Consider the following 15,380-nt stretch of genomic DNA (forward strand, 5'->3'; position numbering starts at 1 on the left):
GTGCTCCCAAAAAAGTATAACTTGAACACCATATTGGATTTTGGTGAATTTACCAACAGACTAGGGACTACCCCTCACCCCAGAAATTATCCAGTTCTGTTTTTCAACCACACACTAGTAGTGTTTACAAAAATGATAAATACACCTAATCGTGCCAAAATGGAATCAGTGTTCAAAAAGTGATTGTCTAGGAGACCACAATGTGGCCAAATGAGGATGCGAAAATAAAAAAACAACTTCTACTGGTTCCATAGCTACCATCTAGTCTACTAGATCACACCTGGTATAGCGGTGATTGTTATGGCAAGGCCAAGGGACTGCCCTGCCAATGGAAATGTCACTGTGTGCTATGGGTACTTCCCAGTTTTAGAAAACAGTGTTTATTTAAGTCATAATTAGCTGAAAAAGTATACCTGATAACAAGTATTCTAATTTTCAAGTGAGCTCTGTGTTATTTCATGTGCATAGTTTGATGCTACCGAAGACACCTCAGTGTTGGGGCGCACAGCCGGTCCATGCAGCATTTAGCAGCTATAAAGTGGACAATGAGGAATCTAAAGATAAAGAGAAAACAGATGGCTACAAGTATATTTGCTCAGTGTGTCCTCTGGCTACTAATGAGTATACAGCGAAAATCCTTGTATCTCAATCCTTGTATACCGAGGAGGCTATTTGACTTATACCTATAGCTGAAATGCATGAACTTTGCTTCATAAAGGAAATATGAAAAATTTATGAACTATAAATGTGTCTTATTCAAAGAAAGAAACAAAGCAACACTCTCATCACTTCAGATAAAAATCGAACCACGTGGTGCAAATACGGGCAGTAAAACAATGCTGTTGTAAATAGAATGTAAGGACTCCATTTATTACGCGCTAATGCATGTTTTACTGTATTTTGAACTCCTATTCAATGATCTTTAATATAAAGATAGGCTATCGGTACACAACGCAATGTACCAGTGCTTTGTTGTAAGATTCAGGTAACCATCTATTAATGCTAAGCGAAAGGAATGAAATAAATAAAAAAAATGCTTAGTGGTGACACCATATAATTGGATACCATTTTTAAATAGTAGTAATTAATACCACAAAATACCTATTTTATTATATCGCATTACCGAAGGCAATATCATACCGCCAAAGGGTTGTATTCATTTTAAAAGAAAATCAGTTCAACTTCCTTAGAACTTCCGCAGCAATGGTCATTTGTAGGGCTCATGAACCCCTGCCTACAATGCATCTTTTCTTTATACCAAACTAAGTAAACTTTTTCTACTTTCTCATTTATTTTCATACATGGCACCTTATGTACTTCTTGTGCACGCATGCACACCCTAGCTGAATAAATAGAAAAATCCACAATGCCCGATGACCTCACCAACCCTATTTCTTGTACATGTCCTTACTTCTCTGCCTCCCACCTGGGACTACGTGATCCAGCATAAATGAGTGCTGCTATATTTTGACTCCCTACTCTCCTCCTTCTCTCACATTCCTACCACTCACCAGGGCCGGTCTTGAGTTTGTGGGGCCCCGGGCAGAACAGGAACATGCGAGACCCCTGTAAGATGTGACATCACAGGAAGTGACATCATAGAAAGGGAGATCAATTGAATATTAATGTTCTGGAATGGTTGAAAGAGCTTTGCCAGAAACTACCAACCTAGTGTGGACATCATTAAAATAGCTAAAAATATAAACATTAATCCTCATAAAAATTGTATAGATTTTTTAAACCTGTATCACATGGAAATACATAACATTAATCAAACTGGCTGAAATAGCTAGGCCTAGGTCTCTTCAAAACTGATATGATTGCTACAGTGTAGTGGCAGCCACTTGTCAATGGGGGTGGCGGGATGGGGGGTATTTCAAAAATTAATAAATATATTTTAAAAAAACGTACCTTTATGTGGGGGCGATGGTTCCGTCTCTCCTCTTCCTCGGACTCCAGGAAGCACAAGGCTTCTAGACTCCCCTCCAATCATGATGCTGCTGTCAACAGCATGACAGCAGTGTTGTGATTGTCCTGAGTGCACTACTTCAGTGCTTAGACAGGGAGTAGGGCCCTGTGCGCTTTCTCCTCCTGGTTGGTAACTACAGCCGGGTGGAGAAATGCAAAGTGCTCATGAGTGTTTGGCCGGCCAAACATGGCCAGCCAAAGCGACATGAGCACTTCTGTGCACATAACCCTCCTCCAGCCCAGCCCAGCACAACCCTGCCCCGCCCTAACCCTGCTCCCAAGAAAAATAAAATGATGGTAAAATTAAGTTTTTATCATTTTTTCCCTTTCGTCCACTGCATAAAACAGTGGGGTGACGCTTCTCCTCCTTAGCGGAGGAGCCGCTGCTGCTAAAATGTTCACTAATTGTTTCCATGGGAATTCAAGTGACTCCTCAGCCCCCTTTTATGCTAGCAAAGTTCAAGATGAAGCATTTGGGGTTCAGCAGGCATGAGGGATCAGAGCAAACAGCTACATGCTAGATAGGGTAAGTGACCTGTAGGAACTGCAGTAAAAAGAATATAAGCAAAGGAGACAACAGAAATGTTATACACAGGTGGGCTGGCTAATTTACCGGTAGGCAGAAGCACCAAAGGCTTTACATAGCACTTAAACATAGCAATTACGTTCAAACTCCATTTTCAAAACATGAAAAAACTGAAATAACTTAAAGATATATATAACGGATGGCTTAAAAGGAAACAGTCTGTGACCTGGGACAAAAAGACTGCCAAAGAGTTTACACAGTTTAAAGCTAAATGGAAAGGAAATGTAACAATGAGCAATTGGCGGTTAGGGGCTGTGGTGTGTGACTTGTAGACTAACGCTATGGAGCCGAGGCCAATGCAGTTGCACAGAGGGTGCTCCCAGCACCCTCAGAATACACACTGTCTGCTTTAGCATACAGTGTGCATTTCAAGGGTGCTGGACAGGGGAGCCCCTGCACGTCCCACACTGGATTACTGCCAGACATTTCATGGCAGTGTCCCTGCACCACGGTGGCTGACCACGACTCCGACCATGGCCACCCCTTCTGGAACCATGTTCTTGGCGGTGGCAGCGGTCCCCTGGCAGTCTGACCGCCAGGGTCAAAATTTGGTGGTTGGACCGCCAGGAGTGTGGCGGTCTGACCACCACCGCAAGTCTGTCAGTCTTAAGACCATCAAACTCGTACTGAGGCCCTAAGAATTGTTTTTACATTTTCTATAGGAAAATAAAGAGATTTTTTACCCCCTCTCCAGCCTTTTACTTTTTTGCTGATTCCACCTACTTACATCCCCACCTCACCCCTCCATGCTCTACTTTTGACCTCATCTCCTGCCAAGCCTATTACCTACTTTTGCTGCTTCAGCCCCCCAAACCCATTTCATCTCTGCATTATCTCTTGTTCATTTATCTCTCCACAAGCATCTTACATTCCCCTTTGACTCTGCCACTCTTGCATCTATCTTCGCCTCAAACCTCTACTCCTTTCATCTCGTCGTTCCACCCAACCACTCACCTTCTCTCGCCTCAGCTTTTTTACTCGTTCTGCCTCGTTTACATCAATCCCTCCCTTTTCCTCAACCCTTTTTTTCTTCTTCTGCCCCTCCTACATCCACAACTTCTTTACATTTGCTGCTTTTTACCACTCTTCTCCCCCTACCCTCTCACCTCATTTCAGCTGTTCTCTTCCTTTGCATCCAGCTCTCCCCTTTCACCCTCACATTCTCCAAATGTTTTTTTTATATTTTTGCATAGATTCTGCCCCTCCTAAATTACTTTCTTCTGCATACTATAATAGGTGGGCAAGCCACAGAAAACTCGAGCCAGAGGCCTGGCTCTGCTCAGTTCAAGGTGCTCTTGTAACCCGAGCCCAAAATGAGCAAAGCTTTCACAGGAGGCCATGTGGCCTAGTGCCAACAGCTGCTCACTGTGCATCAGGGGGCACAAGGATTCAATCACTGCCTCGGCTAAGCATCCTGCAAATCTAGGCAAGTCTCTGTGCTGAAAAGAATATTACTTTAGTCTGTGTCTGTTGTGAAATGCTCTTATATCCATGTCCAATGTTCGTGCTATGTAAAACTGCCAAAAGTACAAGGTGGACTTTGCCTATCACCCAGACTCCAGTCTCAGTCTCCAACAATTTAGGATAAAGCCATAAGCTTTAATGCCATAAAGATATACCCATGTAGTGGCTGAATTGCACAGTGAGAAACTGGAAAATCTATGATCATCCCAACTTCCCTACTTGTCCAAATTCTGTGATCACAGGCAAATGCTTTATTTCACCAACCTCTATTTAGTTCATAGTCACACATCAGAACACATTCAAATATGTACAGTCAGGGTGTGTGCTGTACTACACTTCATTTGTTTGATGTAATACACCGTAATTGTGCTGCCTGTTTAATAAGAATGCAGCTCACATAGAAGGTAAACAGGAAAAATGTTTTGTTTTTATGATTGCTGCATTTTCCGCATAATTATGGATTTGTTGCATTTGCTGCCTAAGCCATCCTCGCCATAATCTGTAGCTTTTGTAATAAATAAAAGGCTTTTATTTCTAGGTCAAACTGATCAAATGTTACTAAAAACACAGCAACATTGTTGCTGCATAGTGGAAAGCCCTTCGCAAAGGTTAACTAGTTACCTTTATATTGATTATTGCTGTATTTGGATGAATGACAAAATAATGAGGCAATACAACCACAAAATGTGCTGCATTATGCCATTAATTTGCCTTTTTTGCTACATAAATTAGTAAACCCAGCCACCTAATTAGGTACTTTCTTACCACCTTATTCCAGTGGCCCTGCTCTTCACTAATACCATTATCACCAGGGCACAGCCAGCAATGTTTCTCAGTCCATGTTTAACATTAACATTAACATTAACATTAACATTTATAAAGCGCGCTACTCACCCGTGCGGGTCTCAAGGCGCTAGGGGGGAAAGGGGGGGTTATCGCTGCTCGAACAGCCAAGTCTTTAGGAGTCTCCGGAAAGCGGAGTGGTCCTGGGTGGTCCTGAGGCTGGTGGGGAGTGAGTTCCAGGTCTTGGCCGCCAGGAAGGAGAAAGATCTCCCACCCGCCGTGGAGCGGCGGGTGCGAGGGACGGCAGCAAGTGCGAGGCCAGCGGAGCGGAGGGGGCGGGTGGGGACGTAGAAGCTGAGGCGTCTGTTGAGGTATTCCGGTCCCTTGTTGTGGAGGGCTTTGTGTGCGTGGGTGAGAAGACGGAAGGTGATCCTTTTGCTGACTGGGAGCCAATGCAGGTGTCTCAGGTGTGCGGAGATGTGGCTGTTGCGGGGTACGTCGAGGATGAGGCGGGCCGAGGCGTTTTGGATGCGTTGCAGGCGGTTTTGGAGTTTGGCGGTGGTCCCGGCGTAGAGGGTGTTGCCGTAGTCCAGGCGACTCGTGACAAGGGCGTGGGTCACGGTTTTTCTGGTGTCGGCGGGGATCCAGCGGAAGATCTTGCGGAGCATGCGGAGAGTGAGGAAGCAGGCGGAGGACACGGCGTTGACTTGCTTGGTCATGGTGAGAAGAGGGTCCAAGATGAAGCCGAGGTTGCGGGCGTGGTCTGCGGGGGTTTAAAAACTCGCACTTTTACTAAATATATTTCAATGCTGTGATATAATCCCATGTACTAAGGTAAAACGCATCTGTGTGTTAAAAAAGTTTTTATTTTTTTTATTTTGATGACGTCTGACTCCCTCTCCTCTATCCTAGGTACCGGGACATTTTTATTTCTTTTGTTGTGAGCCCTGACAGACACCTTGCTCTTCATTCACGCAAGGGCAGGGCTCACTTCACACCTAAGGGCCCATCTAATTGCTGTTATCATGCAGATGCAGTGATTAGATGTTTGATGCCCTTTCATGCCATGGCTGCAAGGTCCAGAGGAGGCGGCGACCTCCCTTGGGCCTCGCAGCTCTTAAACACTCCTGCTCCCTGAGCCTGTACCACTAAAGTCTTCTAAAAGGCAGTGCAAGGCCCCCTTAGTTACTAGCAGGCACGGGGCCCTTGGCAGCTGCCCACCCTGCCCATGTCTACTCCAGACGATTTAGGGGCGGAAGACCCACCTCACTTCTGTTTTTTTCATCTTTTTCATGCAGACACCAATGGTGGGCCTGATGAGTTCAGGTTAAAGAATCAGCATCCCCATTTGGTCCCGTAAAGTCCTCCTTTAAGGTGCAGGAATGCAGAGCACTCTAGATGTGGACTTCATTCAACCTATTCTGACCCCCTGAAAAGTATAACAGTGCTGGAGGTCAGAATAGTGTGGGCTTTTGGGACTCCCTAGTACAGGAGGCAGAGCCACCCCTTTCTCTCTGTTGAATCCCTGAGGGCTGGCTTTGTTCCCTAGGACATGGTAGGGGATGCAGGGTGTTCCTGCTCCGCTCATGCTCAAAGGGACATTTTTGTTTTTTCTAGCCCTATCCCTAATATTTAAAATGTCGGAAAGAAAGAGTGCACCCTTTAGCGAAGCAGCGGGCCATCTTTCCTACATTCCCGGTAGCCATGAAGTGGGCGGGTGTTCTTTTTGTGAGGTGCCTGCTGCCTGCTTTTGAGGAACCACCGGCCAGCTTGAACTGAGTATCTGTCTTTTCGGGATCGCAAGGCACCCTCTTTGGAGAGTGGCCAGTTTTTGCATGACAAAGAGAGGGCTGCATTTCAGGTACACAATCAGAGAGACAATGCATGCTTTAGAAGCAGGTTCTTGCACCGTGCCTTTAGTAATTTTATGTCAAGCCCTCCGAACCCCTGCGGTACTGTTCCATGGCTTTCCTGGACCGCAACACTGATTCTCCTGCTTCTGCGATGCTACAAGAATGTGCACATGTTCCTAAATAACTGATGCCCCCTCTCCTGGCCCCAACCCTCGTTTGTGAGATTTGCAATTTACATTGTTTCCAGCTAGGCTGCTTTTCGGTCTTCTTGGAAAAACAAGTGGTTAACGTCTGGCCTACTGTTTATACTTCTTAGGTTTTTGAAAATTAGGCACTGTAATAGTCCAAGTTGGCGCCTACTCTGGGGGTATTTAAAGCGAACAAGCCTAGGAAACATTTATCCAAATAGTTGTCCAAGAAATAGCACTGCTGTGAAAAATGGATGAGAAACGGGTTAGTAAGAGATGTAGAGGAGATTCTACTTCTTTTTCTTCCATAACCCGTGGAGACTGTTGGACGAGGCGAGTTTATTTATAAAACTGACTTGACTGCTTTATCAGGAAATCTCCAGGGCCTTATGTATGAAGAACAGTGCAGTACGAGCTTTGAGATGCTTCAACAATTAGAATGCCATCCTCATCAGTAAATAAAGAGATTAAAGGCTTATTACAGTGGGAGTGGAAACATTCAGAGAAATCCGACCATCTACAATTCTTGACTACCCATTGGCATTTAGCAAAACGAGAAGTGGAATTACACTCAAATTTGAAAATAGACCCAATGATTTTTAATATGGCTGTTCAATCAACAATCATGACGGAGGGAGTTTTGATGCCAGATTTGGTTGAGTTCAGAAAGGTTTTGAATGTGATGATGAGAGCTGAAATCTATGCAGCGTGTGTGTCACAGTCCCTGGTAAATGACTTTTAAATCTTGACAGCATCCATTGGGGCAGCGTTGGAATGCTCAGATCTCTTTTCAAGTATAGATTAACAGGTGACGTTTCTGTCTCATGTTACATGTGATATATTGAAATGTTTATAGTGGTTTGTAATGTGGCTGCTTGATGCCACATTTATCTGAGGAACAGTATGCTAGAGGGTACACAAAGGGCTAAATTGCTGCACATGCCTTTTTTCAGGTAATCATTTGTTTGGAGATCGGTTGGATGAGCAGCGTCAAAAAGTACTCAAGAAACAAAAGCCCGCTCAATTGTTAAAACCTTAGGAGAAGGCAGCTCATCCTATTCAAGGTCATGTGAACAGGCGTTGCTAAAGAGGGTCTCATTTTACAAGTTACGAAAAATAATTGTACTCATTGTATTGGCAGAACACTTGTCCACTGCCTTCTCCTCCTCATAGACCCAAGAAACTCTCCTAACTATACCGACATCCTGGTGGGAAGCCCATCTTTCACCCTTCTATCAAGTTTGGGAAATAGGACATAACCCTTGGTCCTTTAAATAATACACCAGGGTTACACTTTGGAAGTCAAGGACATTCCACCAGACTTCAGACCTCTCATTAAGATGGAGACATTACAATGAACAATCCCTTTAAATACAACAGGGGAATGGATGAAGAAACATACTATGTCATTTGTAACGCCAAAAGATGAAAGGGTATTTTGCCAGAGTATAGGCACATTTTCAACAGGAGAGAAGATAGATTTGGAAGAGATAGTGGAAGGGAGTTTCATAGACTTGCATCAGAGACAGAGAAAGCTCTGCCTTCCGCTCTAAAGTAATGAGATATTGGAACCAAGGGAAGCCTGACTGAGAAGGATTTGGGATTTCTGATAGGGGTCTAAAATGATTTTCTGCAGGTAATGTGTGGGCATGGGTCATGGGTGGCTTGAAAAACCAGGCAGGGAGACTTGAACATGATTTGTTTTTTTTGTGGGTAGTCGATGAAAAGAGCTTAAGGCCTTTAAGTTGCTCACCTCCATATTCTTATATTTGCATGTCAGCATATATTTTCCCAGTTTTGTATAGAAGGACATCACTGAAAGTTTAAAGTTGTCCCCTTCATGCTAACATCATCTCCAAGGGTGTGCACAACTGCCATAGTCCCAATGATAGTGGTTCTACACAACAAGGGGATTTTGGCACATCCCATTCCTACCTTGCCAACTGGATGATTTGTACATCAACAATGGTCAAAATTCACCATCATATGAACATAGATCTAGAATCTATCAGTGCAAGATTTCTGGCTAACCGGGGACGTGTATTTTGTTTGTCTGAGCTAAAGGCAACTCCTTACCAGGTTGGGACAACATATGTGGGCGACTACAGGAGAACAGCTTTAAATTCAAGTGCACATGGTAAGTCCTCTCTCAGTGATGTTAAGATATTGACATTAGAAAATGGTTTATAGTATTGTTATTGTAAAACATTATATGATAAAGAAATTGCCAATAAAATACTGAAGTGCCAAGAATATTGTGGTAAAAAACATTGCAGGTGAGGATTTTGTATTTTAGGTACTTAATATCGTATTTGTTTAAAAAATATAGGCCCATATTTAGACTTTTTTAGCGCTGCATTTGCATCCTTTTTTGACACAAAAGCAGTGCAAACTTACAAAATACAATCGTATTTTGTAAGTTTGCGCTGCTTTTGCATCAAAAAGAGGCACAAATGCAGCACTAAAAAGTATAAATATGGGCCATAGATTTATACAATATTTAGTTGTATCATTTGCAAAGTGTTATGTTTTTGTGTTTTTAAACTATTATGTTAATTTTAGATGTTTTTAATATTTTTAAACTCTTCTTCTTGTATTTATTTCATTTTTTATTATTGGCAGGTTGTTGGCCTTGAAGGGATTAATATGGCCTTGCAGGGATTAAGGTGAGAAGAAATGCACATATGAAGCTGTGTAATTGTAGCATAATGAATGCTATTACATTTGTTTATTAGTTAAAGTCATAATTAGTTATGCAAAATGGTTAATTTATTAATTAGTTAATGTTGTTTAAAGTTGTTATTTTCTTAATTTCTTAATTATGTCATTACATATGTAATCTATTTAAGTGATTACTTTTTAATATATTGTAATGTGTTATGTGTTTGTTTTTTTGTTGTGATTCAGTTAATTCTTTAAGTATCATTTCACATGTTTGCTGGTTGTTGAGACTGTAGTGGAGCAGGGTTGTATGTGTATTTACTGTACTTTCTTTTAGAGTCTTATATAATGGAAAATAATGTTCACATTTGTATTTATTTTCTAAATATTTTTAAGATAATTTTATTTAGATTTGCTGATAACATACAAATTGTGTTTTTAAATAACTTTGGGCCAAATTACGACTTTGGCAGGCAGACCACCAAAGGACCGCCATCCCTGCTGGGAACATGGGTCCCCAAGGCATGATGGTGGTCCGGCTTGCAACCAGCCATAGCGGCCCTGAACTCAGTGCTGCCAAAAAGGCTGGCAGAAAGGAAGTGCAGGGTTCCCCCCTGCCAAGCACCATTGGAATGCGCACTGTCTGCATGGCAGACAGAGTGCATTCCAAGGGTGCTGGAGTATTAGAGTATTGGCCTAGGCTCCCTTAAAGGGAGCAAAGGCCAATATCCTAACACTGTTCCTGCTGGTCAGCCCAGCAGAAACACGTATTACAATGTTCCCGCCAGTCAGCCCGGCCAGAACATTGTAATACTATCGTGGGGAACGTCACTGCTATGGCTGTGGCGTCCTCCCTGTGAGTTTGGCGTTCCCATGGTGGGATTGCCAAACTCGTAATGGGGCTCTAAGTTATGATGTTTTTTTTTAAATTAATTCCAAACATTCCGATTGATTTTATAATACTTGCTGTGCTTTTTCAAACACTTACCCTACTGTTGCTTAGGTTGAAGTGGGAATATTAAATCAGACTCCTCAAAAATGTATAGTTTCACCAACATTGCTTAAATTGGATTGGGAATAATAATTCTGACAATCCCCTACCATTCCCAAGTCCAACACTTTTCCTGCTGGTCCTTAGTTTGGATTGGAAATAGTATATCTGAACCCTTCAAAGTTAAACAATGTTCCTATAGTTGCTTAGATTGGAGTGGGAATAATAAATCTGACTTCTAAATCCAATGCTTCCCCACTGTTGATTAGGTTGGAGTTGGAATTGTTAATCTCATACCTTCAAAGTCCAACATTTTCCTTAGTGTTTCTTAGGTTGAATTAGAAATAGTAAATCATACCCCTTGAAAGTCTAATGCTTTCCCTATTATTGTTTAGGTTGGAGTGGATAAAGTAAATTTGAACTTTCCAAAGGCTAATTCTTTCCCTATTGTCAGCAGGGGTTTACCTGTGAGCTGTTCCATTCTGCCTGTAGACTGTCCTCACACTGCTCATTATTTAATTTATATGTACATGCACACATAACTTTCATGACCACTGCCTCTGTGCAAGTTTAAACTCTCAGCCCCTCCAGGATCCTGATGACAAGAAGATGGGTTTGAGGGAGAGTGGTGATCCATCAACTATGATCACCCCACACAGGCACAACCTATTTTATTTATCAGACATACTGCGCATGCCTCAGATGCACAGAATATTTGCTAAATTTAGTGGCTTAAGAAAGACTGTAACAGGCCCCGCAGTGAGGTCTGAGCTCCAGGAGGGCCCACTCAGCATAGTGCCCTGGTCTGAGAGCTCTGGAGTGAATTTGGAGGGGGGCCCCTTCAAGTACTTTGCAGGGGGCAACCCTCAAGTTTTGTTACACCAATGAATAAATTGTGGCTCTCAGGGTGCACACCAGTGCATTTCTGGGCCAGTGAGGAGCCAGAGAGTACAGTAGGGGCAGGATCTCAAATACTATCCTAGCTTCTTATAGCTCTGTGTTTCGAGTCTTATCAAGCAACTGGGACAGTTGTTGCGGAAGGTCTTCCTCTTTATAATAATAGCTCTACTGCTCTGTCTGGCTCTTCGTTGGGAGCTATGCTTCGGTATTTCTAAGGTTCAGTGCTCAATTCCTGCTCTGCTGCTACCATGGAGCCACAGAGCTTTGTATTTGCCTGCAAAAGAAGGAAGGCAAGTACAAAAATATAGTGATGTTTCTCTGTGCATGTGTGAGTGTGTGTTTATGAGTGATTTTGAATTAATGAGAAAAAGTGAGTGTGAGTATGTTTGAGAGTGTCAATGAAAGTGAAAATGAATGAGAAATTGAATGAGTTTATTAGTAAGTCTGATTAAATGAAAATGAGAGTGAGGGAGTGATTGAAGGATTCAAGAAGTATGAGTGAGTTAGAATGAGTAAGTGAAGGGGAGGTTATAAGAGGCAGTGGGAGTGAGTCAGGAAATAGCTATCAATGGTGCAGGATGTGCAGTTGCACCATAGTGAGGGGCCAGACGGGCATGCGGAAATCTATTTATTTAAACAGGAATTCAAAGCAGAGCAGCCTGTATTCTAGCAGGCTTGAGTGAGTGTGATAGAGTGAGTGTAAGTATGCTTCTAAGTAGGAGTGAGAATCAGTAAGTGTGAGGACATGTATTAATGTGAGTGAATGCAAGTGGTATGAGTAAAAATTATGGGAACGCGGCTGCTGGGTAGGTTACCAGGATTGGACTATCGAATCAGACAAAGCAGTGATAGTCCATTGGCACAGTCCCATGGAGCCCTGTCCCTAATAGAGGAGGGTCCTCATCTATCTAGAATGTTAGATGTGTAGCTCCTTCAGTAAGTTAACTCTTAAATTCCTGCCACAAATTCCCCAAAATGATTTGGTGTTTAGTGTAGCTTAGGAGATTTTTTTTTTTGGTCCTCATGAAACGCCAATTGATCCGTAGAGACTTCTTAAACGTGAAACATGTTGACCTGTAGTCTTGGTAGAAGGAACACTTCTCTTTGAACCCCCTCTTTTGCTTGTTGGTAGAGTGACGGAACATTGTCTCCATTCCACTCCCTGATGTTTTTAACCTTGACCGAGATTCCTTACGATCAATAAAATACATAGGTTTTTTAGGTTCTCAAACCAATTTTAATGTTTCTCTCTCTAGCTCCTCTCCTAGGATCCCTACATTTTTTTGAGCTTGGCACGCATTTCAATTTAAGATCTCTGGCAAAGAGCCCCCCTGTGGGGCCCGTCAGACATTGCAGCGCCAATCTGACGAGGACCAAGCTCTATGATGAAGCATGACATCGAATGGAAGTGTGAGGGCTCTTGCTTCTATCTTTAGGAGTGCCTAGTGGATCTCTGCCATTGCTTTTGGAACAGTGTACGTTTCTGGATTTGTATTACTATTAGGGAGACGGTACACTGGACCATGTAATCTCCCTGTCCCTCCTACGGTTAGATATAAGTGACAGAGTGTCAGTGAGTTTGCGGGAGTGAGAGAGAGAGAAAAAGTAAAGGAAAGAGAGAGTAAGAATGAAATGCTGGTGCTTGAAACAATATTTTTTGGGTGATGTAGTTGGGTTCAGGGATAAAAATGCTGGCTTTGACATACTGGAGGTAATTTTTGACCAATGGGTCAGCCACGGTGTAGGGGCAGTATAAATGAGAAAACTCCAGTACTGGCAATTTGTATGTAATTCTTGGCACAGGGGATAACCATGATAACATGCTGGCATTGGCACATGGGAGGTAATTCTTAACATATAGGGTTTATCAATGGCAAACTTTGAACAATATGCGGTGAGTCTGGGGCAAGTATTATGCCTCACCACTTTCGGAGTGTGGGAATACTAAGGCCTTGATTATGAGTATAGCATTCCTGGGACCACTGTACCCAAGGTGGTGGTCCGACCGCAGCATCCTCAGAGGTCTGACTGGCAGATTACAAGAATGGCGGTTGGACCGCCTGAAGACTACCACAACCGTCTGGATCTTGGATTCCGTGGCAGAAGTGAAAGCCGTGTTCAATAGTGGCAGTGCTGATGCCAGCATCATTGTGCTGATCACAACCTGCCTTTCCACCAAGCTTTTCATGTGGGGGACCACTTCATAAATACTCAGTGGAAAGGCACGGAAAGGCCCCAAACAGGGCCCCAGGGCGATTTTGCCCATTGGGCAGTGGAGCTGGGTGCACATGTTGTGCCCTCCTACGTTTGCACTGCCCATGCACACTTTTGCCATGCACACCTTGTGGCTGGCAACAGTTCGCCCGAGGTGCATCTAGGGTTACACTTTGGTGGCATGTACTTCAGGCTCACTTTCTGAGCCAAAGTATGCCGCTGCAGTGACACCACCGCAGACACTACTGCCAGCCCGGAAACCAAGAACAACATCTATATGACATCTGCTACTTGTGCAAATTTGCAGAAGTGAATACATGAACTCAAATAGCTTCAGAAGTTATCCCTAACCCTACATCAGTTTCTTCAAATAATGACAATGGGTACTTTGAACGTGTGAAGGTGTGAACATGTGCACATCTGTGTGCACATGTGTGCGGGCTGCGTGTGGGAGGCTAACATTGTGCACAGCCCGGGAAAAGTGTACAGATAGCCTTGTGCAATGGGGACTCAGTAGGATTAGGTATTCACCTGGGATAGGCCTTATGAGGGTAGTGTACACTATTAGGGCTAGTCAGTGTGCTTTACTGTTTTATCTATAGTGTCACCCAATTATACACATAGGGAGGAAACTGCCTTTGAGTGTAATTTCACTCCTCCTTAGCCTAGAGACCATTGCCATCTTAAATTGTAGTGGAACCTGTGTGAGAAGACCAAATATGTAACTTCCAAAATGATAATTGTACATTTTATGGGTCATCCGGAGTTCCAATATTTACCTGGCTCAGCTCAGGAGCGGAACCCAGGCCTTGTGTCACCCTGCTGTGCCTAGTTAATTACATTTCCTCCAGAAGCAGGAACAAAGGCCACTCTCACACAAAATGAGCAATTAGCAGTACTTCTCCGAGCTCCTGAGGAAGAAAGGGGTGGGACGGAATGCTCTATATGAGTCACCCAGCTGTCACAGTGTACCTAGGATGTGCCTGCCCAAGTCCACTGAACAAATGAGAGTGCTCAGAGAACTGGAGCTAACCCACCGGGGGGGAACTCCCTCTGAAATGCTAATGTACTAGTCCCTGGCAGTGATATCAGAGAGGGGTGGAGCTGAGATCTCAGCAGATGATGTGACCAGTGGCTCCGGGATGAGGTCATTTTGGACTGCCCTGGCATGCTGTGCAGGAGGGTTGGGACAGGGGTGGAAAGATGATGTAGCACCCCAGGATTAGCCAGGGATACCTGTCTTCTGGAACCTTTCTCTCCCCTTTAAAAACTATTGCAGAAGAGAGAGACTCTCTCTTGCCTGCGTATTTCTATACACTTTGCTGCCGGATCCTGGGGCTGCCTTGGAGAACTGAAAGGAGGTACCTCCTGACCCCCACTCAGGACCAAGGACTTTCCCCAGTTGATCCCATGACCAGTGGGTCTCACCCAGGGCCAGTGAGGCGGGCCCCCTTACATCCCCTGAGGATCAGTTGTGGGAAAGCACTGGCATTTTTTGCGCCCACCAATAAAGAACCAAAGGAGAACTAGAGCAGTGGAGCAAGAAAAACAGATTTTTGAGGACTGCACCACTTGAGCTGTGAGGAGGTTGTTGCAACTGTCACTGGTATATAGAACGTGTCACCAGGAATAGAATGAGCCCAGGATCATCTAGGTCAGCTCAAAGGGGCCTGAGATATTGCATTTTAAAGTTTGTGACCTTTGAACTACTTTTCTGCCTGGGAGTGTATGGGGCTCCACTGCCAGTCTGATAATTTCCCAGTGACCAGTGC

Source organism: Pleurodeles waltl, chromosome 5, assembly GCF_031143425.1.
Source record: "Pleurodeles waltl isolate 20211129_DDA chromosome 5, aPleWal1.hap1.20221129, whole genome shotgun sequence".
Lineage (NCBI taxonomy): Eukaryota > Metazoa > Chordata > Amphibia > Caudata > Salamandridae > Pleurodeles > Pleurodeles waltl.